General features: G+C 58.4%; 1 protein-coding gene across 1 annotated transcript in view; it reads right to left on the bottom strand.

Annotated features, from left to right (window-relative positions):
- Positions 1-20,230, bottom strand: part of IQSEC1 (IQ motif and Sec7 domain ArfGEF 1) — a 409,754-nt gene extending 389,524 nt beyond the window's left edge. Inside the window, exon 1 of the mRNA XM_058288609.2 lies at positions 20,116-20,230. The gene's annotated coding sequence lies outside the window, so the exon portion shown is untranslated. The remainder of the gene's footprint in view (positions 1-20,115) is intronic.
- Positions 20,231-27,631: the final 7,401 nt, after the last annotated feature.

The following is a 27,631-nucleotide window of genomic DNA, read 5'->3' as shown; positions in this document are numbered from 1 at the left end:
ACCCCAGGAGGAGACCGTGTGACGGAGGCAAAGGGGCGCCAAGGAACCCCAATGACCGCGGCAAGCCAGCACCAGAACGCCGCGGGCTCCGGGAGAAAGCACGGCCGGTCGAGACCTCGGTGCTGGGCCTCTGGCCTCCAAAACCTCCTGCTGTTCAGCCAGCCCACTGCGCCGGCGGCAAACTACAGCTTGCTCTGTTCATCCTAAAACACTCCCCGTTCACAGAGATGACGCCCACAGGGTCCCCAGCCCCCAAAACTGCAGGCTCTCAGAGGAGGCAGACTCCGAACCCAGACACCTGCAACATGGCCACACCACCACAGCGCTGACATCAAGACGGGGCGCCCACGGAGGAGCCGTGCCTGCTGAGAGACAGGAGGGGAGGCTTCCCGGAGGAGGTGACACTAGGGCTAGTCGTCGGCCAGCAGGCAGGAGGGGAGGCAGGGGCTTGGCCAATACCAAGGTCAAAGAGCAGGACATGACCAGGGGACAGTGACCCACCTCCCTGGTCGGGGACAGGGGTGTGGCCAGAGGGCCAGGGAGAAGGGGCAGGAGCTGAGCTGGGAGGCCGGCCAGGACCAGTTAGGAGCAGGCCCAAGGCTCCGGGCCAGCCAGGGTGCTGGGCTCACCCCGGGGGGGGCGCGGCGGCACCAAAGGGAGGCACAAATCCAGGAGGGGCACAACGGTGGCTTACACCTTGGAGGGGTGACGGGCTGGGGACAGCCACGCGCAGGCGTGGCCTGGAGACGGCAAACCTCGTGCCCGTGCCCCAGCGTCGGCAGGTGCCACCGTCCTGGAGAACAGTCCTTTCTCTAGTCTTTAAATTTGCTTTTTTCTATTCTGGTAGCATACTATACCATAAAACCTGCCCCCTCAACCATTTTAAGTGTACAATTCTTGGCATTAATTCGTGCTACCATCACCACTTTCCATTGCTGAACTGCCTCTCCCAAAGCAGAAACGCTTTACCCACTAACCAATAACTCTCCCTTCCTTCCCTCTTGGCCCAGGGCCTGGGAACCTCTCATGTACTTTGCCTCTGTGAAAATTTCTTACTCTAGATTTCATATAAGCAAGCTCATGCGATACTTGTCCTTCTGAGTCTTGCTTATTTCACCCCACATGACATCGTCACGGCTCATCCGTGTTGTTGCGTGTCGGCGCTTCCTTCCTTTTCTTTTTTTTTAAAGATTTATTTATTTATTTATTTCTCTCCCCTCCCTCCCACCCCGGTTGTCTGTTCTCTGTGTCTATTTGCTGCGTCTTGTTTCTTTGTCCACTTCTGTTGGTGTCAGCGGCACGGGAATCCATGTTTCTTTGTTGCATCATCCTGTTGTGTCAGCTCCCTGTGTGTGCGGCGCCATTCCTGGGCAGGCTGCACTTTCTTTAGCGCTGGGCGGCTCTCCTTATGGGGCGCACTCCTTGCACGTGGGGCTCCCCTCTGCGGGGGGCACCCCTGCGTGGCACGGCACTCCTTGTGCGCATCAGCACTGCGCATGGCCAGCTCCACACGGGTCAAGGAGGCCCGGGACCTCCCATGTGGTAGACGGACGCCCAACCACTGGGCCAAGTCCATTTCCCAGAGCTTCCTTCCTTTTGACAGCTGAATCATGGTCCATGTATGGACAGGCCATTCACCTTGTCCACTCATGTGTCGATGGACCCCTGGGTGGCCCCACCTTTCGGCGATCGGGAACAAGACTGCTCTGAACACCGGTGTACAGGAATCTGAGTCCCTGTTTCCATTCTCTTGGGTACATCCCTAGGAGCGGAATTGCTGGGCCACAGGTAATCCTATGTCCAACTCTTGAGGGGCCACGAAGCCATCCCCCTCAGCAGCTGCACCATCTTACATTCCCACCAGCAACGCGGGAGGGTCCCGATCTCCCCCCGCCCCCCGGCCCCGGGTATTTTCTGCGATGTACAAAAGCCGTCCTTGTGGGCACACAGCAGGTGGGCGCACCCATCAGCTCTGGGTTACTAAGCTCCCCGGTAAGGCGACTCCACACCCAGTCGGCACTTCTCTCTGATCGATTCCTCCCTGGCGGGGATGGGAGAAGCCGTCCACCACGCTCCGCCGTCCACCCTCAGCCGCCCTGGCTGCGGCGCTGCTGACAACACGCAGCGAGCGCCTGAGCCCGCGTGGGAACCTCCCTGGGACAGACGCCCGGGGAGCTGTGGTCACAGGGGGAGCAGACGGAAGCAAAGAGCAGAGCGGCTGGGACGGGTTTCCCGGCCACAGCGCCTGAGCGCGGGACGTGGGGACCGTGGTTCACTGAGCAGGAGCTCTCGGGGGGCGCCTGTGAGGAAGGCAGGGGAGGGGAGCACAGACAGGGGCTCACACACAGCTGTCGCGCCCGATCCACGGGGCCCCGCAGCAACCTCACAGGGGTGCCCCGCCTCGAGGCGAGGGCAGCGGCGTTGGTACCCCATCAGCGGGTCACTCGCCCCGGTCCCCTGGGTCAGGACCCCCGTCTGCCAAGAGCGTTTCCCCGGAGAAGGCCCCAGGTGGGTCACTGCCACGGCCAGGCTGCAGCTGCTGGGGGCAAAGGTGGGCAAGGGGCTGTACCTCACCCCAAAGCCATTTGCATACATCAGAATGCAGGGGGGCGGACGGGGCAACGCCCTGCAACGTGTGGCTGGGATGGCCGCGCCGGAGAAACCCGCGCCCGCCCAAGGCAGACGCCCGCGGGGACCCCCAGCTCGCAGCGAGGGCCTTCGCACCGGCAGCCCCGCGGGGAGAGGGGCTCCCCCCGAGCAGGCACGAGGCCGGGCGAGGCCGCCCCTCAGCTCTTCGGTGGGTCCAGGAGGGCCTGGAGCAGGGGCCCGAGCTGTGCAGAAGCAGCAGGCCAGCGAGAGAATGTTCCGGCACAGGCTCGCTCAGGCCGGCTGCCGGGGATACGGCGGTGAGTGAAACAGACAAAACCCCTGCCCTCGTGAGGCCCCCATCCTGCGGGGGAAACCAAGGCAGAAGGTGTCAGGTGGGGATTTGTGCTGAAAAGACAACGAAGGGCGAGGAAGGAGCTGAAGGTGCAAGGGGCCCCTCTGGAGCGGCTGGGCTGAGCCCCCCAAAGGAAGGGAGGAGCAGGGAGTGGGCCCCGGGGGTGCTGTGCTCGGGAGGGCGCAGGAGACCCGGTAACAGAGGCCCTGAAAACACCTTATCTTCGCCCTGCCTTCCCCTGCCTCAGTTTCCTCACCTGTACAGTGAAGATGACAACACTTCCCTCAGTGGGTTCCTGAGAGGACTGAGTGCAGGTAGCACAAGGTGACAGGCGCATAGTAGGTGCTTAATGAACGCTCACTGCTGCCAGCTTCCTCCTTGTCCCCCAACCACAGCCAGGAGCAGGGGTGGGGGGCTGGCCGCTCGCTCGCTGGTGATCCGGCCAGCCCTCTCTGCAGCCCAATTTCTGAGCCGAAAGTGTGAACTCCGAGGTCCTTCTAGCACATTCTGTGGACTCCTGTCACTGGCCCTGAGCCTCCCGGGCTGGGCCTGGGATCACGGAGATCAAAAGATTTGCTGGAGTCGATATAAATAGCCCCAAAGCTCCTGGCCTTGGCTTCTGAGCCCAGCAGCCAAGCCAGGAGGGGCGACCGCAGCAGGCCTGGCCAGGAGCGCACCTTCCGCGGGGCGGGGCCCACCGCGCAGCCCCCAGGGAACAGAGCCTCACGTCGGTCTTTGTGCCCCACCCTCGCCCCACCTCGTGGCCTTCACGATGTTGATTTTTAAACCACAGTGGCATCATCGGACGCCTACCCTGCCCGTGAGAAACCTTCGGTTTGCTGTGTAAGGGCAACTGAGGCACGGCCTGGTTCTAAGGAGATGAGGGGGCGGGGAGGGCACACCCAGGAGACAGGCGGAGGGGCAGGGCTGGGGGGGCACGCCGCAGAAACGGACCCTCCGTGCTCTCTTCCCCGCCTCTCGGGCTCGTTTGCGCCCCGCGTGCTCTGATGGGTGCTCCCTGGTCTCAGAATCAACCTGCCAATCCATCTCCTTCAAAGGGGGGCAGAGGCATTTCCTGAAGTGTGCACGGCACCCCCTGCTCCCCTACCCCCTCCCTCCAGCTGTCACTGTCCCTTCGTCACTCCCACCGCGGGCTGGCACTTGGGGGAGGCTCAGAAGCGCCCCTCAAGTGAACCAATAAATCGGTGACTAATTCAAGACGCAGGGGAGAAGGAAAGGAAGGTGAGCCGCGCCCAGGGGCCTGCACGGCGCTCAGGCTCGGCCTGCCCGTCTCTCCTCTCTCTGCCGCTTTCCCTCTCTTTTTCTCTCTCAGCGGCACGTAGCTGAAAGCAGAGGAAGCAGAGGGCTGAGCTGCAGCTGGGACCTCGCCATGGACGGGGGGGCACCCATTCCAGCCCCCTGAGGAGGGACCAGGCCCCGCAGGGCTGCCACGGGCCCCCGTCCCTGTCTCAAATGCCCCCCGGGCTTCTCCCGGCCCTGCCCCTCGCCTCTCTCCCTGATCCAAGCAGCAAGGTGGGTAGGCTGGCCCCGAGGCTCCCCCTAAGAGGATCCCGTTGCCCCCTGCTCCCTCCTGCCAGGCCCCACCCCGGCTGTGTCCCATCATCAGGGGACACCCCCCGTCTCCCGAGGGCACTGGCTGACCCTCTCCCGGCCCCGTGCTGCCTCTGAATCTCCCACCATGTGCAGTCCCTGGCCCACAGCTACTGAGTGACTAAATTCAGCAACTTTCTAGACACTAGGGCCCTGGGGGCTAGGCACCTCCACTCTACCCATCCTGCAGGCTCACGCTCCTAGAGACCTGGTCAAATATCTTCAAATCAGAGCTATCAAGTGACCCTCAGGATTAGAATTGACTAGAAGGGACCAAAACCAAATACGTTAACACAGACTTCAACACGTGGTTTATACCCTCGGATAAGCATCTGGAGGTGGGCAGTCCAGGCTGAGTGGAACAGGTCCCCCAGTGCTCCTTTCAGTTCATGGCCCTCCCACTGGCACCACGCAGGGATTTTCCTCACAATCCAACATTGCTGCTGAGCCCCAGCCTTCACGTCCTTATCCCAACTAATAGGAAACAGGAACATGGGGCAAAGAACGTACCCTTTCCCTTTAAAGACGCTCCCTGGAAGGTGCTCAAACTTCTGTTTACCACTTATTGGCCAGAACGGAGTCAGAGAGCCATGCCAAACTACCAGAGCGGCTGAGCAATGCACTCTTCATTCTGGTTGGCTCTGTGGGGCCATATATATATATATATATATATATTTTTTTTTTTTAAGTTTTATGGCTAAAGAGAAAGAAGAAATCCGATATTGGGAAAGAGCTGTCTTGGCCACACACCCCATGTAGCCCAGGGATCACCCCCTTTTCCACCTCTAAGACCCTTTTACTATTTCCTCCAAAACCACCAAAATAGTAGTTACTGAGAACTGCTCCTGAGGGCGTGTTCCAGGGCTGCGTGGCCTGATCCTACCCGGGAGAAACCGTTCTCCTGCCCAGTCTCCAGGCGAGGAAGCGCTCCCAGGCTGCGAAGGACGGAGCCCACTTCTGCACACACCCACCACCTCGGCTTTTCCTTTTTTAAACACCAAATCCCACTTGGTAAATGCAAAGTGAAAGGTGACAGTTCAGTCCCAGCGCCACGGCCCTGACCGAATCAAGCGGCTTAACACACACCGCTGACCCAGCCCCGGGGGCAGCCAGGAGAAATGCCGAACTCAGGCGGGGCGGGCCTCGCCGCGGTCCCCAGCAGTGCGGCAGGGCTGGTGGTCCCCGGGTGGGGACCTCCTCGTCGAGCCAGGGGCCCGGGCAGCAGGTTGCCCGAAGCAGCAGCCACCAGGTCACACGTGGAGGGGAACCGGGCGGCTCCAGCAAGCGAAGGCGGAGAAGGAGGAGCGTTCAGGGAGAGGCCCTGGAGCGTTTCGGCCGAGCTTCCACCTTGGGAAGAAATCGAGAGCCTGCTCCTCTAGGAGTCTGCGCCAAAGAACTGAAAGCATGTCTGTGACTCCACAGGTACCCCCAGCAGCATTGCTCATGACAACCCAAAGATGGAAGCAACCCAAGCGGGTGGATAAACAAAACGCAGCACGCCCATACGACGGAATATTAGTCAGCCAGGAAGAGGAGGGAAGCGCCGATGCACACACCACATGCGCCCATCTCCAAGGCACGGCGAGTAGAGAAGCCAGACACGAAAGGACAGACATCGTGTGAGTCCACTTACATGCCTACAATACGCAAATTACAAATCATAGAGACAGGAAGTAGGGTGCAGGTTACCCCAGGAGGAGACGGAACGGGGAGTTACGCTTGATGGGCGTCTGTTCGGGGTGATGGAATGTCTGGGTGATGAATTTGGTGGAGAGCAGCACAACACGGTAGATACAGCTAATGCCACTGAACTGTCCACTCAGAAATGGTGAAAATGGGAAATTCGTGGTACCCAGAGGTCACACAGTTTAAAAAGCCAGCGCCCCCTCACGGGGCACAGGTGGGACCCCGAAGGGCCGGGTGAAGTGGAGGTGACGCTACCTGGACCTGCCCTGCCCCTCCAGACAGCCCCGCTGCCCCCCAGCCCTGGGCCCTTTCTGGCTAGTTCTCTCCTCGGCCGGCCGCGTGGCCCGCAGCACCTGCTGTACGTCCAGCCCGTGAAGGGAGCCTCCATAAATGCGCACGGGGTGTGGCGCGAAGCTCAAGTTCACATCAGAAACCAAAGGAACCGCCGCTGAGAGTAAAGCATTCAGCCAAGAGGAGGGGCTGGTGTTCCCGACAAAGCCCCCGTCCCAGGACCTCTAGCCCTTCTGGGCCAAGGAGGACGGGACTCGGGGCATCTGGTGAAAGAAAATCCGGGGAGGTGGGTGATGACCCAGCTCCCCCCAGCCCCGCGCCCCTGGCAGCAGGAAGCCACCCTTCTCAAGAGGGTCGCGCCCGCAGACGCCATCCCCCTCCGCCGACCGTCCTCGCGCCCCTCCGCTGCGTCTCCTCCCCGTGGGGCGCTTGCAGATTCCCAGGGGAGGCGCGAGGAGCGTGCTTGTGAGCCTGCGTGCCTCATCCAGGGCACTGCGCCAGGACCACCCTCCCCAGAGGCCGGCTCCTGTCGCCGCCACTGCCCAGCCACGGAAGTCCCGGGAACTCAGCCTGCGGTGGGCAAAGGGGACACCAAGCAACAGGCGGGATGGAGAGAGCACTGGTTCGGGAGTCACACAGACCTGGTTCACTTCTGGCCCTGCCACTTACCAGCTGTGCAACCCCAGGCAAGACGCTTCACCTCTCTGAGCCTCCGTTTCCTCATCTATAGAATGGGGCTGTGCAGGTAAAAAGCAATCAGTTTGCACCCAGCAAACTGAAACAAGCTCAGCAAAAGCTTATTTCAGCCAATCTCACATTGGAGACTGCCCGGTACCAGGAAAGCAGCTGCTGGCAGGAGGAAAGCAGTAAAACCTCAGCTGAAGCTACCAATCGTCAGGCTTTTTTGATAAGTTTTCCCCACAAGAAATTCTGAACATGCCCCCACAATAAATGTATCTATATATGTTTACAAAGTATGTGCAGGTCCAACTGCACTGCTGTTATGCATACTGTAAGAGCTCACCAAAAAGAGATGCTGAAAGGATGAGAATAAACAGCAAATGCCAACACAAGTTCTAAGCTCTTATTCCTACCCTCAAAGCTTCAGGCTGCCCACCCCCCGGGGTGGGTGCACCCCAATCTGGAGACCCTGGTCCTCTCCACAGAGCCATCGCTGATTCACTAACGCATGTGTTTTTTAAACATAAGCAGTTTGCAGCGGGGGCAGGAATGGAGCTGCAAGGAAGGGCATTCCAGGCTGAGGGACCAGCATGAGCGAAGGCACAGAGGGGCGAGGGCAGGGCAGGGTGGGCGGGGCAGGCACAGGATGGACACTCACAAGCAGGCACCTGGCCGCCCCCCAGGGCGGATCCCGAACAAGAGAAAATACTGCTGGGACTATACCCAAGAGGAAGGAGGGAGGGGAAGGAATGAAAAGAGAGGGGGCCTTGCAGGTGGGAATGTAAAAAGGCACGACCACCGTGGAAAAGCCTGGCGGTTCCCCAGGAGGATAAGCAGAATCACCACGTCCCCCCCACCCACAGGTATCGGTCCAAAGGGCGGGGAGCAGCGACCCGGACAGACACCCGCACAGCGATGTTCCTAGAGGCACTGCCCACAACGGCCCGAAGGAGGACCCCACCCAAGTGTCCACCGACGGATGAGTGAAGACAAGACGCGGTCTACCCACACCGCGGGCTGCTACTCGGCCGTGCAGAGGGAGGGAGGGAGCCCGGTACACGCGCACGAGCCCCGAAGACGCGATGCTGAGCGACACGGGCCAGACGCGAACGGACAAATAATGCACGACTCCCCTTACAGGAAGTATCCAGAGAAGCCAGTTCCCAGGGACCGAGAGCAGGGCCCCCAGGGCTTGACTGCAGGGGAGGGCGATGGGCGGCCACTGCTGAACGGGGGCAGAATCTCTATGTGGGTGAAAGAAGTTTTTTAAATAGATAGTGGTGATGGCAGAACCACATCAGGAAGGTATTTAACGCTACAGAATTGAACACTGAAAAATGGCACATTTTATGGTCACCATAAAACACGTCAACATAATAATAACAACTTTAAAAAAGAGAGGAGAACGGGCACTTCGGGCTGCCCACCACGGGGCCGGCCCCGGGCATGGCTCTCTCTGGCGCATCCTTCCACAGGCTCTCAGGGACACGCTGCCACGTGTGACGATTCTCCGCGGTGACCCTCCTGAGGTCCCCAGGCAGGCGGGAGAGGGCGCACGTGAGACCCCGCGGCTGGAGGTCGTGGCTGCCTCCCCACACGGCAGGAGGGCAAACACAGAGTGAGGGGCTGAGGAAGGGCAGGTGCCCCCTGAGCAGGTGGGCGGGGGCCCCTGGGGCGCGAGGCGGCCCGGCCGTCCACCCCGGTCCCGGGCCCGTGGGCTCCCTGAGCTCCGCGGCACAGAACGAGGCCGCCCGTCGACGCCCAGTCCTGCGCGGGGAGGGCGCCACGGAGGGCCTTTCACACCCAGGGCTGAACGGAGGGCAAAGCTGCCCCCACCTGCCGGCCTCCAGGGGCGGGAAGAGCCGGACATGGCTGAGCAGCTGATCCAGGGGGAGAGAGGGCGCAGAGCTCTGCCCGCCCTCCCACGGGGCCGCGGAGCCCAGGGCCCCCAGCCCTGAACCCGCGCTGGGCCTGGTAACCCGCTTGGCGTTAGACAGGGATGTGCCGGGACTCCCGCAGTGCAGTCCTAAGAGGCCTTGCAGCCTCCACTGGGTGTTCCAGAACATTCTCTCTCTGGGACCCCTGAGCCACCAGGCAAGAGGTCCAACTGCCCTGAGACCACCAGGCTGGGGAGGCCCCAGGGGGGCGCTCCGGCCCCTGCAGGCTCATCTGCTCAGTGGGCACAGTGGGGGTGGTGAGCCCTGGTGCATGGGCGCTTGTGTTGTCCTCAGCCCACCCAGCGCAAGCAGGTGAGCCCTTGGGGGGGAAATGGGGTGGGTGACCCTGGGCACCCCCTTTAGGTGGGTTAGTCCTACATACACGGAAGTCTGAGAACCACTGAGCTGGAGGAAAGGAGGCAGACCCTGGTGTGGCATGCGGAGGGAAGGGGTGGAACTTTCCAGATGTCCATTTTGGGGAGAGTCCTCCATTTGGTTTGTTGCTTTTTTTGAATAGGTTGAATTTCATCCATTTATTTTTTCCCTTTTTTTTGGAGGTACCGGAGATGGAATCCGGGACCTCGTTAATGGGAAGCAGGTGCTCAACCACTAAGCTACATCCGCTCCTTTCCATTCCGTTTTTTTTTTTTTAAGATATATTTATTTCTCTCCCCTTCCCCCCCCCACCCTGGTTGTCTGTTCTCTGTGTCTATTTGCTGCGTCTTCTTTGTCCACTTCTGTAGTTGTCAGCAGCATCATTGCGTCATCTTGCGTGTCAGGTCTCTGTGTGGGCGGCGCCATTCCTGGGCAGGCTGCACTTTCTTTCACGCTGGGTGGCTCTCCTTACGGGGCGCACTCCTTGCCTGTGGGGCTCCCCTACGCGGGGGACACCCCTGCATGGCACAGCACTCCCTGCGCGCATCAGCACTGCCCATGGGCCAGCTGCACACGGGTCAAGGAGGCCCGGGGTTTGAACCTTGGACCTCCCATGTGGTAGACAGACGCCCTAACCACTGGGTCAAGTCCGCCGCCTCCATTCAGTTTTAATAACATTAAGTCTCCACAACTTTAATGTGCAAAAAGGATTGTTACTGCAAGGGTTAAAAGAGATGGTGGTGATCCATCTTTCGAAAGGTTCAGAATCAAAATCAGCTAAGTTAAATGAGCAAAAAGATGAATGGACAGATACATTAGAGAGGATCCCATTCGAAATCGCATGACCTTTCTACAACACCATATTTCTTCTTGACTTATAAAGTGGGAACCACAGAGATAAAAGTTCACATGTGAGAGGATACTTGGGCATTTACCTAACTAGGGATTTAACCTTCACAATCTTCCTATAAGGTAGGCGGTGCTTTATATCCCCCCATTTTGTAGGTGAGGAAACTGAGGCACAGAAAGGCTAAGGAACTGGCCAAAGGAGACCTGAACTGGGATTCAAATCTGGCAGCCAGGCTTCAGGGTCTGCATCCTCACCTCTGCCTAAGGAGGCGGGCTAGCCTGGGTGGGTAAGCAGAGGTGGGCTGGAAGGCAGAGGGGGGCTAGCTTGGGTAGGAAGGCAGAGGCGGGCTAGCCTGGGAGGGGGCGGGGGATGCGGGCTAGCCTGGGAGGGGGAGGTGGCGGCAGGCTAGTCTGGGTAGGGAGGCAGAGGCGGGCTAGCCTGGGAGGGGGCGGGGGCGGCGGGCTAGCCTGGGAGGGGGAGGTGGCGGCAGGCTAGTCTGGGTAGGGAGGCAGAGGCAGGCTAGCCTGGGAGGGGGCGGGGGTGGCGGGCTAGCCTGGGAGGGGGAGGTGGCGGCAGGCTAGTCTGGGTAGGGAGGCAGAGGCAGGCTAGCCTGGGAGGGGGAGGTGGCGGCAGGGTCCAGGGTCGCCAGCCGGCTCCACTCACTCACAGTTCCAAGAAACACTCCCGGCAACAAAGACTGACATGGCACCCTCCCATCTGGAGCCTTTCCTCCCTGGTGAAGCCATTCTCTCTCTTTCCCATCTGGTCGGGTGATTGTTGTGGGGAAAAGGCAGGACGGGAGCACGTGCATCTCATCAAAACCCAAGTCCAGCACCCAGCCCAAGCTCTCAGCATCTCCCACACAGCTCCACAGGGGCCGCCCATTAGCTGGTCGCTCTGCCTCTCCCAGGGTCCAGAGGTCCCTCCGTGGACCCCCATCGCCCTCAGATTAAAACCAAAGCCCCCACCAGGACAGCCTGTACCCTGCCCAGCCTCCGCTCTTCCCGCTCCCCACGCTGGGGTCCTCGGTGCTGGGCACACTCCTCCTCGGGTCACCCCCTTTTGAGAACCACCTGCCACTGTCCCCCTATCAGGAAGGAGGACGCTGAGACCCTCTCTGGAGAGGCTCGTTTACCATGCCAAGGAGGAGGGAGAAGGAGCAGGTGTCCCGGCCAGGAACCTACCTGGAGTCCTGATCACTGGGCATCCACACGGGCAGCCCCCCACTCAAGTTCAACTTCAGGATGTGCACGGGCCCCTGCGGACCCTCCGTGAATCCCGCTCCACAAGTTCACGGGGGAGATCCTAGAGGCCGCCAGCCAGTAGGCGTGCTGACTATTTTTCCTTGGAACACTGAGACCGTCCAGGAAAAGAGTAGGATTTCGCCAAGCACGTCGCTCCTGCCATGTCGAATGCTTCACGGGCCAGTTGCAAATAACTTGCCAGGAGAAGGACCCCAGACCTGTCTGCTGCAAGAACAAGCTCTGCAGACGCCCCATCTTTGGAACCTTGGGTAAACTCGGTTCCTGTTCCTTGAAATTCAAATGAACAGCATTTGGCCCAGGCACCCTGGACCTGCACAAGGCTTGGAGCTCTTTATGCAAGGAAGAACACAGAGCAAACAGGACAGTGAGACCCCTGGGGGTGCTTCTGACAAGGACCTACAGGGCAGACAGAGCCACAGGACAGGGTACAAGTTCCAGCCGTTCAGTGTGACCCAGTCCCCAAGCGTGTCTTAAATGAATGAATATAAAATGCCCGGGTTGCTTCTCCAGGGGCTTTCTAGGAAGTTAAGGAAGGCTCACCTATTTGGAATGGGGAAGATGGACCAAGGAATTCCAAGAGCACCTGGCTTTGACAGAGAAAGCCCCTTCCGGTACACGCCCGCATCTAATGCAGCCTCCCCACGAGGCTGGGGCCGTCACTGCTGTTTGTCCAGGAAGGGACTTGGGCTCCAGGCAGTAAAACGACGTCTCCAAGGCAGCCCAGGTGGAGAGTGAGCGGCCACATCCAGAGGCTCAAAGGCAGGGGCTCTTCCCCTGTTTTGTTCCATGGACCCCTTTGCTAGTCAGGTGAAAACCATAGACCCCTTACTAAGTCCACACTACACTGTGTATTATTTAATAAGCATCACACCCGCACCAACATGTCCCCTCAGGAATAATGTTTACTGAATTTCAGATCAAGCTCACTGAACTTGAACTTGACCCCTGGTTAAGAACCCCTGCTCAAAGGGCAGCGCTGCTGTTTCTGGGGTGAGGATGCTGGGGCTAATTCTGGTTCCCTGAAACCAGCCCTCTGGAGCACAGTACAGTACAGGCTCCAGATGTTTCTCAAAGCACAGCAAACAGCTTTTCAGCAGCACAGTGCAGGCACGAACTGTGGGCTCTGGGGGCAGAAAGACCCGAGTGCGAAACGTGCCTCTGCCACTGAGTGACCTTGGGCAGTGAGCCTCAGCGTTCGCATCTGCAACATGGGATGACATTGGCTCACACTGTCACGGGGCTGGAGCCTTAACGAGGATACTGAGCAGGAGGTGCTCGGCTCACGGCACCTGCAGCCGTCACTTTATCATCATCAAAGCCTTCCACATTTAGTGCAGAGCGACAGGCTTTCCTTCCGTCCTGCTCCTGCTGAATCCTGCCTCTGCCCCAGGAGGCAACGCTGAGCATTCCCAATCCTGGGCTCGGACGGAGCCGCCCCGTGGGAGGGGAGAGCAGGCCTTGCTCACAGTCCCCAAAGAATGAAATCCGGGTGCAAAGCAAGCGGCTGGCCTGTGCGAACGTCCCCTGGCCCAGCTCTCCCGGGGCAGCCTGGACAAGCACCCGGCGGCACCCTCCCCGCCCCCGGCACAGACACAGCACGAGTCACGCCTCGGCTGACTTCACACCGCAGCGCTGCTCGCCGCTTTCTCCAAGCGGGACAGATTTTTTTTCCCAAGTTGTAAAATAACAATTGGCTTCGCCTGTCACCTCTGCGCTTCCACAGGTGATATTTCACCCGTCATCCTCCTCCTCTTGCTCTTCAGGCCCCAGAGTCACCTCCTCCAGGAAGCCTCTGTGGATTCCCCCAGGTATTTGCTTCCTCCCCTCGGCCACACACGACGGGCAGCATTTCCTATTCTGGGCCAGCCCCTCAGCGCCGCCGTCTTGGGCTTACACGTCTATGGCCCGCGGTGACACGTTTGCAAGGAGAGGGAGTGGGGACGCCGAATCACCCGAGTAGCCCGGGGACTGTGAGAGGACAAAGGAAGTGGCTAGCACGGGTGTGCAGGGCCGGGCCTGGCTCCTGGCACCCAGGAGGCGCTCGGTCAGTGTTGACTTGCCGTATAAATTCATGAACACATGACCGAACGTCTAAACATGTGAGGAGGAAAAAATGAGGTTTCGTGAATTTGAGGATCGGTTCTCTTTTTTTTTTTTTACTTAAAAGAGGGACATTTAGAGAATAAATTAATGAACTTTGCATGACCACCACCAGAATTAGAAAACGTGACATTTTTGTAGTATTTATTGCATAATTTCAGTTTTGAAATTAATGGTTATAAAATGTTACAAAACATTGGTCCCCATGTTAAGGCAGATAGTATCAATTTTGCATATATCCTTTGAATCCACGTATTGATTGATTGATTGATTTTTGCTATCTCTTTATGTATCCCTAAAATATATATATCTGACTTCTCAAAAAAAACAACAACACACACCCCGGGGGACGGATGGGCCTTAGCAAGGCAGTACCGCAGACGTTCGCTGTCGACGCGGGCTGGCGTTCTGATCCTCCCCACTCTGCTGTAAGTTTGAAGACGCCTGTCACAGAACGCCGGGGACTGGTCCTCAACAGCATTCATAAAACCCCGGCTGCCCCACCCACCAGAGCCCGCTTCGCTGAGCTCTGCAGCGGCGGGCACAGGCTGCAATCCCCGTGTCCTCCCCGACCGCAGCAGCCGTCCCCATTTCGGACGGAGAAAAACAGCACGTTAGAGAGGCAAGGGCAACGCGCGGCCTCATCCGGACGGTCCGCGCTGCTCGGACGTGGCTGAGGCAAGACGGGGGTCCTACAAGGGACCCCCTGTGGGCCAGGGATTAACTGCTCAGTTTTGGGGGATCACAGAGAGGCCTGGAGGGTCCCCAGAGCAAGGCTCGTGCTGCCAGGGCAGGGGAAGATAATTTGGAAGACTTAAGACCGTAGCTCTCCACCAATCAGAAAAGAAGTTTCTAATTTTTTTATCATTTAGAACTCAAACGTTAAGAAAAATATTTTTTTAAATTGTGAATAACCCCAGTGTGGCTCATCCTCCTGAAATACCAGTCCTGCAGAGAGGGAGAATTTCAACTCCAAATTTCCATTAATGTTTATAGGTTAAGTTTATTTCATCGTGGGGGAAATTCCAGCTGCAGGTCAGCACTGGGGCGGTGTGGCAAGTTCGAGAAGTTTCAGGCCCCAAAGCTGGCCTCGGCTCTCCTCTCAGCCCGCTCTCTAGCTTCTGCTCTGTTTCAACTAGGTCAAGTCACTTTTGCATATTTTGGTTATTGCGGGGTTCCTGTGGTTTGTTTCTTCTGCCCTTGCGTGGCAATTCTGTGGATGGTATTTACCCCGAGGAGCTGAGAATGGGACACTTACCAAGGAAGGCCGAGCATGGCCCTTTCTTAAAAAATAAATATTAAAAAACAGGACACCAAAGACCTGTTCAGCAGTCAGAAAGAGCAGCCACCCAGCTGAACAAACACCGCCGCCCCCAAACTCCCAGCCACACGCCTCGGGGACTTCTCAGTGGCACCGAGGGCTCCCGCCTCCCCTGTACCCCTTCATCGTCCCAGGACCTCCGCAGATCCCCCAAACCTGAGCCCGGAAAGCGGAGGTGAAAACTCACACAGCCACGGAAACAGGTCTCAACTTTATTTCACACAACGGCACCGCTTGCCGCTTCTTTCCTCCACCCAGGCTAGCGAAGGAAGCGTTCTGTGATTTATTTTCCAGGTTGTAAAATAATAATTTGCTCAGCTTGTCAGACGGCTGGGAGAGAGCCTCTGAGAAACACTCCCTCCCTCTTTCTGCGAACTTCACCATCTGCTGGAAAAATAACAGCTCGCCTGGCGTCCTCGGAGTTAAATACATTTTGTCCAAAGGAGACAAGTCTCCAAAAGCACGGCTGCAGCCCGTTCCTGACTTGGGGACCTCCTTCCCAGCGTTGGATCAAGTCGTTATCTCGGCTGGGAGAACAAGCTTGGTATTTCAGTTCAGCTGCGCACGGCCTCGCCCTCCTGGGCCCACGCCACCAAGCTCGAGCCCAGGAAAGCTGTCCTGCCTCTCTGCCAGCTCCTAACTGTTCACTGAGAGGAAGAGGAGAAGGCGTGGGGCTGAAGGGCCGCCACCCTTCAGCCCTGAACCCACGCGTGTGAAGGCTAAGACACTGACCAGAGACTCCTCAGCAGGTGCAGCTTCCCACGGCCCCACCCTGCTGCCAGCGGAGCCGGCCCCGGTGCCTCCAGGCACCCCCTCTTTCCCAGCCATCTACTCAGCTTCTTTCCCAACGGATGCACCCGCGTCACTGCGCCTGTCACCACGGGCCGGGAAGAAGGCCCTGGGAGGTCAACCCAGACCGTGGGCCCCGGGAAACCTCCCCCGGAGTGAGTCACCCACTCAGAGCTTGGGAAGAGCATCCTCTCCTGAGGGACAGGACACGAGCCGAGGGCCGGGGGGGCGAGAAGGCGAGGGGGCCACTTCCCCCGGCGTGCCAGGGACTCCACTCCCACCCGGGCAGGGTCAAAGGCTGGGAGGTGCTCAGGCCTTGCCCCCTCCCCGCTGCCCCGTCACGTGGCCCCGGGAGCCCTGCTCGGTGACCACGTCCCACGCGGCAGGGCAAAAGCCACACGCGCTGGAATTTTCTCCAGCGTTAGAGGGTGGCAATCCCGCAAGCTCTCCGAAGATGGCCCGATGCCTGGAAAGCCTGAGGGGCAGTTGGGGCGAGGGGGACCGGGGAAGAACAGGGGTCCTGAACCTGGCTCCACCACTGACCAGATGGGGCAGCCGGGCCAAGTCCTGTGAACTCACTGAGCCTCAGTTTCCACATCTGTAAAACGGGAGCAGCATCTGCCCCCCTCGGGGCAAGGCGACAATTAAGCGAGCTGGGCAAGGCGACAATTAAGCGAGCTGGCGAATGCAAAGTCTTCCGAGCAGGGTCCCACCCCTCAGTCCCCCAGGTTTTGATTCTGTGTTCATCAACACCAGCTGTGCCTGCTGAAGTTCAAGCTTATTTTCTAAAGGAAAACACTGTGTTCCATCGATTCCCCTGGTTTCATCCATTCAACAAATATCCACTGAACACCTATTATGTGCCTGAAGCTCTGGTGAAAGGAAACAATCCCGGCTTCTGCGAGGGGCGGGGGGCGGGAGGGCAGTTCTAGAAACATCGTTAAAAAGTAGCTGACTCCAAACCTTTTTTTTCAGGTCAGGAAACTAAAGGAACCAGTAACCAAAAGTCACAAAGGCCTTCTGTGTCTGTCCCGTTCTCCCAGAAGCTGAGCGAGGATTCGGGATGATATTTTTCAGCGATGGCTGAGGCACAAGAGGTGACTTTCTGAAAGATTTTAAAAGTTTCCACAGTGCCCAGTAAATCTCCCAAAGACTGCTTTTTCTGAGAAAGTTCTGGGTTCTCAGAGTGGCTGGAGTGGGACGAAACTGCTGTCCCCAGGGCAGGCCTGTCTAAGGATCTCTCAATTGCATCTAGCTCTCCCCCAAGGTACCACCGTGCCCTCCAGACGTGCGGGGCCATCCTATCCACAGGCCGGAGCGGGCGGGGGCTTCCCGACGTGGCGGGCAGCACACTCCCGAGACCCTCCTTGACAAGGGCCACTGTCTGCAGCCACGGGGGCACAGGGGTGGGCATGAGGGGACAACTCGAGCCAAGTCGCTCCGGAAGCAGTAAGCACGGCTGTTGCGACCTGGCGCTGCCCGGCCAGCCTCATCGAGCTCACGGGCACGCGACCCTGCCTCAGCCACGGCAGCCGAACCTGAGCCCGCCACGACGCCTGCCACCGACGGCTCCCGTGGGAGACCACCTTCCCCACGCCACGCCCCCCGCACCTGGCCACGAGCGGTCACACCTGGGCAGTCAGGAGGTTCGCACGCCCCTCCCGCCTGCGCTCTGTGGGCCCAAAGGAAATTAGAAACCAGTGGAGAAGGGAAGGAATCTGCCGTGCATTGAGCACCTACTGTGTACCAGTTTCCTCCATGCCCACTATCTTGATTCAATCCTCTGAAAAACAACGGGAGGCAGCTAATATCACCCCCGGTTTGGGTGCACTTAGGGACCACCGAGGCTGAGAGGGGCGGGCGGGGGTGTGCCCAGCCGGCGAGCAGAGTCGACTCATCTGCCCGTGCGCTGGTCTCTCTGCAGTGTATACATATCCTCATCCTCTCTTCTCTCTTCCCTGGGAGGCTCCAAGCAGATCACGGCTTTGCATACGGTAGGCACTTAATAAAAGCTGGCTGCTCTCAAGAAGGTGGGTCACCCCATGCTCCCCAGTCATAAATCACCTGGCCCCGCAGAAGGGCTCACAGCACCCAGTGGCCCAACTGGTATACGAGGCTAGCATGGAGCCCCCGTGCCCAGGAACCAGCGGGTCTCCCAGGAAGGGTGACTCCAGCCTTCTCCCTCCCCAAAGGCTGGGAATGAAGCAGAAGCCGGAAAACGGGGCTGGTATGCTCAGTCTCAGGTGGGAACCCCCCGCCTTCCTGCTACTAGGCTGGTTGCCCGTAGCCTGGTCCACAGACCAGAGGTGCACCCTAGGAGAGTGCTGGAAACGCAGGGCTCTCCGTGCTGACCGGCCGAAACAGAATCTGCACTTCAGCAAGACCCCCGGGCGCCTGGGGTGCAGGGCGACGGTCGAGAAGCTCCCCTCTGCCTGGAACTGGCCCGGGGACCAGCCACCCTGCTCTTCTTAAAGGAGGTTCTATTGCATGCTTGGCTGCAAAAGCCGGGGGGCTTCCAAAACCGAGGCCCAGCACCCGCATCCCCAGCCACCCCCGACCCCAAGGCCAACGCCACCTGGATGTGAGCCTGTGGGGATCTCCCTTGGCAGGCAGGACGCGCTGACTCGCAGAATCCTCCCCTCCCCACACGCCGGGGAAGTTTGCCGCGTGGTCACCGGGGGGTGACTTTGCAGGGACGGCAGGAGCCCATCCCTGGGGAAGGTGCTGAGGCACCTGCCCACCAACATGTGTCACTGTTTCCTATGAAAAGTGTCCTGCCACGGTGCTGCCTGCACGGGACCTCACCTGGGCAGCCCCTGCTCTTCCCCTGGTCCCCCCCTGGGGAGGACTCCGGTGGCCAGTGCGGAGGTCACACACAACCGCCGGGGAGGGGACCGAGTGCTAAAGGGGATCTCGGAGACCGCACAGAGCCAGGGGCTGGGCCCGGGGGGGGGCAGAGGTCTCCCACCAGGGGGTCTCTGCTTCCGCTCTCCCCACGCCTCATTCCGCCCTCCCTCCCCGGTGTAACGGAAAGGGGGAGCTCACCACCCCACCCTGCCAGCACCGAGTTCGCCCACAGCCTCACCCCATCCTCACAGCTCTCCTCCTTCCAAGACCTCACCCAGCACCCAGCCCAGAAGCTGCTGCTAGAGGCCAAAGAGCTGCAGGGTGGGCGGCAGGGGCCCCTCTGTGCCAAGGCCACAGCCTGCTGCAGCACCCCCATAGAGAACCAGGAGCCCCGAGGTTCCACAGACTGTACCCACACTCCTGGGAAGAGAAGCCCCCTAGCCCAGGATTTGGGAGTCAGGGCTAACTGCTCTCCCCCTCCCCGTCATTTCTGCCCCCAGGAAGCCTGACGACCGCCACTCCCCCACCCACCCTGCGCGACACACACTGCTTGTCTCTGCCTGCTCCAGTCCAGACCACCGAAGCAGGGCCGGTGGTCCTGGAGACAGAAGGGTTGGAAAAGGGCACAGAATTCATAGGAACCTCGCCCCAGGGTCACTGGAACCGCTGTGTCTCCCTGTGTCACCCAGATGAGAACCAGGACTTGAGCGGGGAGGGGCCCACACCCGGCTAGGGCACCCACGCAAGGCCAGTGGGCAGCCCTTCTGCGCGCTGCGAGCCCGGCAGTCGCCAGGGTCCAGGGCGGCTGGGCAGTCCCTCCCCACGTCCCCAGGCTTAATCCCCAGTCGGAAATAGCCCTGGTAATCCCCGGGCCAGGCAGACGGGGTAACAGCTCCGCGCCCGGGAAGGAAAAGAGCAAGGCGTCCAGGGGGAGGAGGGCGCCGGGCTGGACGCAGCGCAGGGTCCGCGTTGGCGGGACCGCGACCAGCAGGTGACCCAGGCCCGCTCGAGGGCGCGAGCCGTGCCCGCCGCCCCCTTCTCACCCGGGCTCCGGCTTCGAGGTCCGGCCCGGTTGCCCAGAGCCACCGGGTCCGCTCCCCGGAGAGCCCTGCGCGGCGAGGCCGGACCCCGCAGCGGAGCTCCCCGGGTCCTCCGAAGCCCAAGTGGCGCGCCGTCCGCGGACAGCCGGGCGGGTGGCAGCGCTGGAGCGCCCCTCCCGGGGGACCCGAGGTCGAGCGCCAGCGCGGGGCCGCGACCCTCCCAGGGGAAGGGGAGGGTTCCCGCGTGCGCGTGGGGGTCCTCCGCACTCGCGGGGCGCTCTCCGGCCGGGCGCCCTCCCCACTCGCGTCTGCCTCCCCGCCGGGGCCCCCCGAGAAGTTCCCGCGTCTCGGATCCGCCCGCCGCCCCCGGCCCCCGCTTACTGGTCGCGGCGGCTGCCGAGCTCCGGGATGGCGCCGAGCGGCTGCGAGCCGAGGCCGGGCCCCGGGGCCGCGCCGGAGCCAGGGTCCGCGCGGCGGGCGCACGCGGCCAGGTGTCGCCGGTGCCGCTCCAGCAGGCCGGCGTTCTCGCGGCTCAGCCGCGCCACTTGGCGCTCCAGCTCCTCGATGCGCCGCCGCCGGCGCGCCAGCAGCTCCTGCTGCGCCGCGACGATCCGGGTCAGCTCCTGCAGGTACTCGGCCGCCTTGCTGGGGGGCTCGGCGGCGCTGGCCATGGTCCCCGCCCGGCGGCCGGGCCGCGCGTCAGGAGAGCGGGCGGCGGGGCGGCGGCGGGGCCTCCATGGCTGCGCCCGGGGCCGGCGGCGCGGGGGCTCGGCCCGGGGGGCGCGGCGGTGCGGGGCCGGCTGGGGCCCCGCCTCGGCTCCCGGCTCCCGCCTCCGCCGGCGCCCGCCCCCGGCGCCTCCTCGCTTCCTGCTCCCCGCGCCGCGCTCGGCTGCCGCCTGCCCCGCACGGACGCGCCCCGTGCGGACCTGGGCGCGGAGCTGCGGCCGCCGCGGGCGGCGAGGAGTTTGCAAAGTGCCGGCTGCGACGCGAGAGGGAGCGGGAGCCCAGCGGCCGGCGCGGGAGGCGGCGGGCGGGCGAGAGGGAGGGCGGGAAGGAGGGCGGGCGCCGCTCAGCCCCGCGCCCGCCCCCCGCCGGCCCGCCCCTCCAGCCCGCGCCCCGCCACGCCCTGCGCCCCGCGCGCCCCGCTCGCCCCGGGCGCCACGGCCGCCCCCGCCGCCCCGCAGCAGCCCTGAGGTAGAAAGATAATGGAAAGAAACTCGGCAAAATGCATGCACCTACCAAAGGCCGACGGTTTTAGGGAAAGCATTCATTAGAAAAACAAGCTCCTGCGAACTCGGACTGTTTTTTTGGTGGTGGTGGTGGTGGGTGGGTTTTTTTGGTTTTGTTGTTGTTTTGTTTTGGGTTTTTTTTGTGTTTGTTTTTAACCTAACCAAATCTCCTGCCAAGCAGCGTTTGTTGGTAGTAGCAAGTGCAAGGGGAGTTTCTGAGTCCCGCCCTTCCGTGACCCAGCCCCTGCGCAACTCTGAAGCCTCCAGCGGGTCTCTGCGGTGGAGCCTCTCCACTCACTTCCCAGGGTCCCAGAGCGGATCAGCCCTCAGACAGCCCTGGGTGGACACAACCAGCCCCCACCTCAGCACTGGCACTGAGACCTGGGGATGTTTGATATCAGACAAATTCCTCCTCTGTAAGATACACATCATCATGAGGCTTTCCTGCTGATTGGCAATCTGTTTCCTATTTCACTGATTTATAAAAAGCAAAAAAGCACTTTCTATCTTCTTGACTGGAGGGGTTAGGTTGTTTCCTTTGTTTCTTGTTGTCCACCCAAGACATAGAAGTCTATACATTTACCTCTGAGGAAAGCTTTAGCTGCATCTCATAAGCTTCTAAAACACTGTCTTTTACTTTGGGCTGGTATGTTCTCACCAGCATACCCATATATGCCCATACCCTCCCTTTCCAGGAAAGGCTAAGCTTGGCATGGAGAGACCCCCAGCCCCTCCAGGGTGCTACATGGGCTTGGCCAATGGGAAGGGAGAGAAGGACCAGGGGGAGGGGGCCATTTAGGAGACCCCTCAGATTCACCAAGGACTGTTATATCAGCATGGGATTCTCCACACACCACGCTGAATAAAAACAATCACATCCCTCTGCACCTGACCTTATTACTAGGCTACTGGTAGTGCTCTAGAAAGGCATATTTTTTTATAAATCCCGTCATGATCCCACGCAAAGCCCAGTTATATTGCATCTCATACGCAGGGGGCAGGGATAAAAAAGGTGCTTATCGCTTCACTGCATACATTTAAAATACACCAATGTCTTTACACCCCTACTCTAATATTTCTTCCTTTTGGAAATATGCCAGGATCCTCCCCCAATGGGGTGTGTCCCAGGCTTCTCTCACCTGTTGAGAGTCCGGACCCCGGGTCTCGGCCTCTGCCGTGTTGGGGAGCAAAGGAAAAAACTGTTCTAAATCCTGAGGCGCGTCAGCGAGCACCACAGGGAGGAGGGAGAGCTGGGAAGAAGGAGCAGCTGAGCCTCCCCTCCAGCTGCCCAACCGCCCTCCCCCCAGCATTTGAGGGTGAAGCTGACATCCCGTTTTCACCTCCACTCCACCTCCACGCTCCCCCTGGCAGCCTATGCCGGGACCCCGTGGGTGCAAGCTCCTGGGAGCCTCCGGGGCAGAGCGGAAGAGAGCAACAGGGAGAGCGGGCGGGCTGACCAAGGTGCTGCGGGAACTTCCGGGGCGCCGCACCTGCGCCCTGACCTGGCGCAGGGCCCTGCCCTTCTGGACCTGCCTGCCCCTGAGCCACGCAGAGAAGCCCCCGGGGCATGACTGGAGAACACCAATGGGCAGCTTTAACGATGGTGAGTGTTCCGATCCACTTCTCTGCTCCTCTTGCCTCCCAGCCCCGGGTCCCTCCACCTTTGGCAGTGGGAGAGGTGATGGGAAGTGCGACCGCAGGCCGGCCATCTGCCTCCGGGGGTATTCATCACCCTTGACCTCCATTCCTGGCCCTCTGGGGCACTGCAGTTACAGCCCGTCCCATCCCTGGAGCTGGAGATGGCAAGAGAGCCTGCCCCCGGCCAGGAGGCCCAGGCACCCCATCCTTTCTAGCTCACGCACAGTCTGTCCCCGCCCCTAGGGAAAAAAAAACAGGCTTCTTCCTCGAAGAACATCCGCCAGAGCCACTCATTTAGCAAATGCTCCTGAGCCTTGGCAGTGGGCCAGCCTTGATCAATTTCAAGCTGCCCAAGTGATCGTGCTGGACTTGGAGTTGGGAGAGGGTATGGGGAGCCTGTCGAAGCTCCAGCATGCCAGGTGATGAGAGGTGCAGTGCCTGGGGCTGCCTGAGATCCAAGGACAACTAACAGTCAGAACAGCGCGTCTGCAGAAGTGCCTCACCTCGGGGTCAAGAAGGGGCAGAGCTGGAAGCAAAGCTGCCCACTCACTCCTCTGCCCCTGAGCCTGTGCCGAGTCAGAGAGCGGCCGCCCCTCCTTGGCACGCCTCTCAGTCGGGGCGGAGGGGGGGTCTTGAATGTCCCGGCATCTCAGTCGTGCAGGCCCAACCTCCGGAGATGGCCCAGCACCTCCCACCTGCCGCTCCGTGCCTTTGCACCCGAGACGCCCTGGCTTTGGTCTCCTTCCCTGGATTGAAACGTGGGGAGCAAACCCGACTTCCATTGTGAACAAGGAACTAGGCTCCATGCTCTTAGCCACCCAGGTACCTCTTGTGGTCCTGGAGACCGAATCGTGTGACTCCTCCAAAAAAAGACACGTTCAGATGGCAATCTGCGTTCCTGCGGTGGGATCCTGTTTGTAAACGAGACCTTTTAAAGATGCTTTTATTCGTTAAGACGTGGCCAAACTAATCCGGATGAACGGAAGAAATTTGGACGCAATCAGAAGAAGCCAGTAGTCAGAGAAAGCTGCAGGAGGAGTCGGAGGGTATCCCCAGGGGACGGACGCTGAGGGCCAAGTCAAGGATGGCAGCAAGCCACCACCAGAATGCTACGGACTTTGGGGAGAAAGCATGAGCTGTCAAGACCCTGACTGTGGACCGCTAGCCTCCAAATCGGAGACAATCGATTCTCGTTGTCGAAGCCGTCCCATTGTGTGGTATTTGTCACAGCAGCGCTGGCAAACCAAGACAGTCTCCCCACTGCAGAGCCCTCGAGAACACAGAGGAGCAGAGTGGCAGACTCGGAGGGCCGTAACACGCCCCTGGGATGGGGCGGTCCACAAAAGTAGGCGCCCGATTAGGCAGTGGCCACTGGCCCAAATGCCCACGGCGTACCTCGAAAGGTTAGACCCGCCCTGTTCCCAAGGGCGCTCTCCCCGCTTCAGGGTGAGGCCTCCGTCCCCCACCAGCTGGGAGGGCTCGGTCACTCTGGGGAAATGGCCCTCTGTGGACTGACTCAGGCTTGTCCGTGGTGGCCTCCTCCCTTATTTGGGCAGTGTGCGTCCCACGACTGGGCCATGCAGGGTACAAAAGCCCAGCCTCCTTGCCTTGATCCGGCAACACTGCAGCATCCTCTGAACTCCAGAGCTCCCAGGGGGACGAGCTGAGACCTCTGTCGGGACTGCGTGGTGGCCCAGCGTCTCCCTCGGCCCAGTCCTGCTTCTTTGCTCTTTCCTGGTGTTGGTCCCAAGAGTGCTCCCAATGAACCCCGTGCCTGCGGACATCCACCTCAGAATCTGGGTCCCTGGCAAGCCACCCAGGACCCCTCCTTCCACCCCGCCCCATCTCTGCCTTCATACCACAATTTTCAGCTTGAGATGATTTATCGGATTTACGTGCTGCTCTGTAACTCTCCTTAAGAGCTCACAGCTTTGTAGAGAGACCGATGCTAAAATCTACTGACCCCTTATTGGGGCATTTGGAGATTCGGTGGCGCTTACCTGGGGGCATTACCACGACTCTGATATTTAGTGGGCAGGGGCCTGGGAGTCAACGTGCAGGGGAGCCCTAGCCAGTAAGAAGTGTCCCACACAGGGGGCCAAAACCAGGAACAAAGCTGGAGGACTTCCACCGTCTGATTTCAAGGTTCATCAAAAAATGTGGCACCATCGTGAAGAGAGACACAGCCATCAACAGATAGAACACAGTCCAGAAACAGACCCACGCAACTATCGTCAATTGATTTTCAACAAAGGCGCCAAGGCAAGCCAAAGGAAAAGGGAGTCTTTCAACAAATGGCGCTAGAACAACTGGAATTCGCCATGCAAAAGAATGAAACTCACCCTTACCACACAGCATCTGCAAAATTTAACTTGGAATAGATCAGAGACCTAAATGTAAGAGCAAAAAGTAAAAAAAAGAAACTGGAAAAAAAAAAACAAGAAAATTTTCATGGCCTTGGATTTGGCAAAGATTTCTTAAATACAATACCAAAAGCATGAAAAAAAAAAAATCAATAAAGTGGACTTCATCATAATAAAAAACAACCTCTTCAAAATAGACAATTAAGAAAATTTAAAAAGGCCAGCCACAGTCTGGGAGGAAATGTTTGCAAAATATGTAGCTTACAAAAGACTTGTGTTAGGATATATAAAGAACTCTGACAACTTAATCACAAGATACCCAGGCAGAGAGGGGCCTCTGGAATGTTGGGTTGGTTTGTTGGTTTGGCTTTTGTTTTCTGTTCACTCGCTCACTTCCAGGTAGGTGGTGAAAGTCAGGCAGATTGGCTTCCCCGGGTGAGACACCGTTCTAGTTTGCTAAAGCTGCTCAAAGCAAGATACCATCAAATGCGTTGGCTTTTCTATTTTATTTTTTATTTTATTAACACATTTTTTTAAACTAAAGTTAATAGATCACATAGAATGATACATTAAAAAACATGAGGTTCCCCGCTACCCCTCCCCCATCATTTTTGTAAATTGTATTTTTTGAAGATATATACATCACAAAAAAGGTTACATCATAAAAAATATAAGAGGTTTCCATATACCCACCACCGCCCACCCCACTCCTCCCACACCAACAACCTCCCCCATCATTGTGGCACACTCATCACACTCGGCGAACACATTTTGAAGCTCTGCTGCACCACGTGGATAATTGTTTATCCTGTAGTTCACACTCTCCCCTGGTACATTCAGTGAGTTATGGCAGGATACATAATATCCAATACCTGACCCTGCGATATCATTTAGGACAACTCCACGTCCCAAAAATGGCCCCTCATCACATCTCCCTCTCCCTGCACTCAGCAACTACTGTGGCCACTTTCTTCACATGAATGACACAATTTCTTCTATTACTAGTCACAATAGTTTTACAGTAGAATATCAGTAAATCCACTCTAATTCATATTTTATTCCTCCATTCTCTGGATCCTAGGATGGTGATGTCCATTCCACCTCTATATCGAGAGGGGGCTTAGATTGCACATGGCTGATGGATGCAATTTTCCTGCTTGCAGTTGTAGGCACTCTTGGTTCCCTGGTGTGGTGGTTGACCATCTTCATCTCCCTGTTAGCTGACCTGGGTAACACCAATGAACCAGACAGTAGGAGTCACCACTCTGCTGAGGCTCAGGGCCCAGCTGGTACATGGCCAGTCCAGAGATTCAAGTCCCCTGAGTATACACCATTCCTAGCACCAACCACAGGTAGAGTAAAAGTGGCAGAAGAGGCATGTGTAGAAAGGTCACATCTGAGTCCACCTCCATCACTCTCAGGAGCACAAATTCCAAAGTAGGGCCCATTGACATGGCACAGAACTCAAAATCCATCTGCCATGGCCATATACCCTGTGGGTCTCTGTAGCCTCCAGGAGAACCTGTACCTAGGGTTGTATCTACCTAAGCTGTTTCTGGGGTCCTGTTGAGGTGTGCATAAGCACGACCCCTCTGATGACCTCCTGACTCTTTTTTGAAGACTCTTAGCCATATAAACTCATTTCTCTTTGCCATTTCCCTCTTTTTTTCAAGATCAAAAAGCCATTTTTAACACATGATTGTACATGTAGGGTGAGATATTCTGCTGGTCTGAGTTGACCCTTTTATTCAAGGTCTCTTTCTAGCTGCATCACCAGTTAGTGATTGGTAGTAATCCCTCTGCGCCAGGGAGGCTCATCCCTGGGAGTCATGTCCACACTGGGGGGAAGGTATTGCATTTACATGCTGAGTTTGGCTTAGAGAGTGGCCACATTTGAGCATCATGAAGGCTCTCAGGAGGTAACTCTTAGGCATCCTGCAGCTCTAGGCCTAGTTCATATTTCAGGCACACAGGCTCATAAACATAGTCATCAGTATCAAGGGCTCATCATTGGACCATCCTTCCTTGTTCGTCTTTGCGATTCCACTTGGGGGATTATTGCTGTTCCTTTGGGGAATGTGACAGAGCTCCCCTGAGTAGGAACTCAGCACTCCGTCAGTTGTCGTTTTTAACTGTAACTACTATAAAAATACCCAACATATATTGGAACATTTTTATGTCCCCATATACATGTCCTGAAGAACTCCCTCCCAACCATGTGCCCCCCATCAACAACGCCCCACACCAGCGTTCCTCCCCTGCCATAGTTGAACCTCTCTGTGGTCTAAAACTTCTTCGACAATGAAGCCTGATATATTGCCAAATTCAATTAATAGGAAAATGAAATACAGTGATGGGTTTAAAGATTAGAAATATACATACTAATTTAGAAATACTAAGATAAAGTAAAAATAACTTGGTGCATTAATAAAAATGAAAAATATCATAAAGCTTTTGGGCTGGTTTTAACACTGGGAATTTGCTGACTCACGAGCTCACAGCTCCGAGGCTGTGAAAAACGTCCAGATGAAGGCACCCAGGGCTCTGCCGCCTGCCTGAAGACCAGCTCCGGGGACCGGGGCTCCTCTGGCGCCGGGCGGCACGCGCCGGCCCCTCTGCTCCTCCGGGTCTCATTGGTTTTGGCGTCCGGCTTCTGTGGTTTTTCTC

This window comes from Dasypus novemcinctus, chromosome 26, assembly GCF_030445035.2.
Source record: "Dasypus novemcinctus isolate mDasNov1 chromosome 26, mDasNov1.1.hap2, whole genome shotgun sequence".
NCBI classification, from domain to species: domain Eukaryota; kingdom Metazoa; phylum Chordata; class Mammalia; order Cingulata; family Dasypodidae; genus Dasypus; species Dasypus novemcinctus.
Note: the sequence above shows the minus strand (reverse complement) of the source record. Positions and strands in the feature narration are given on the sequence as shown.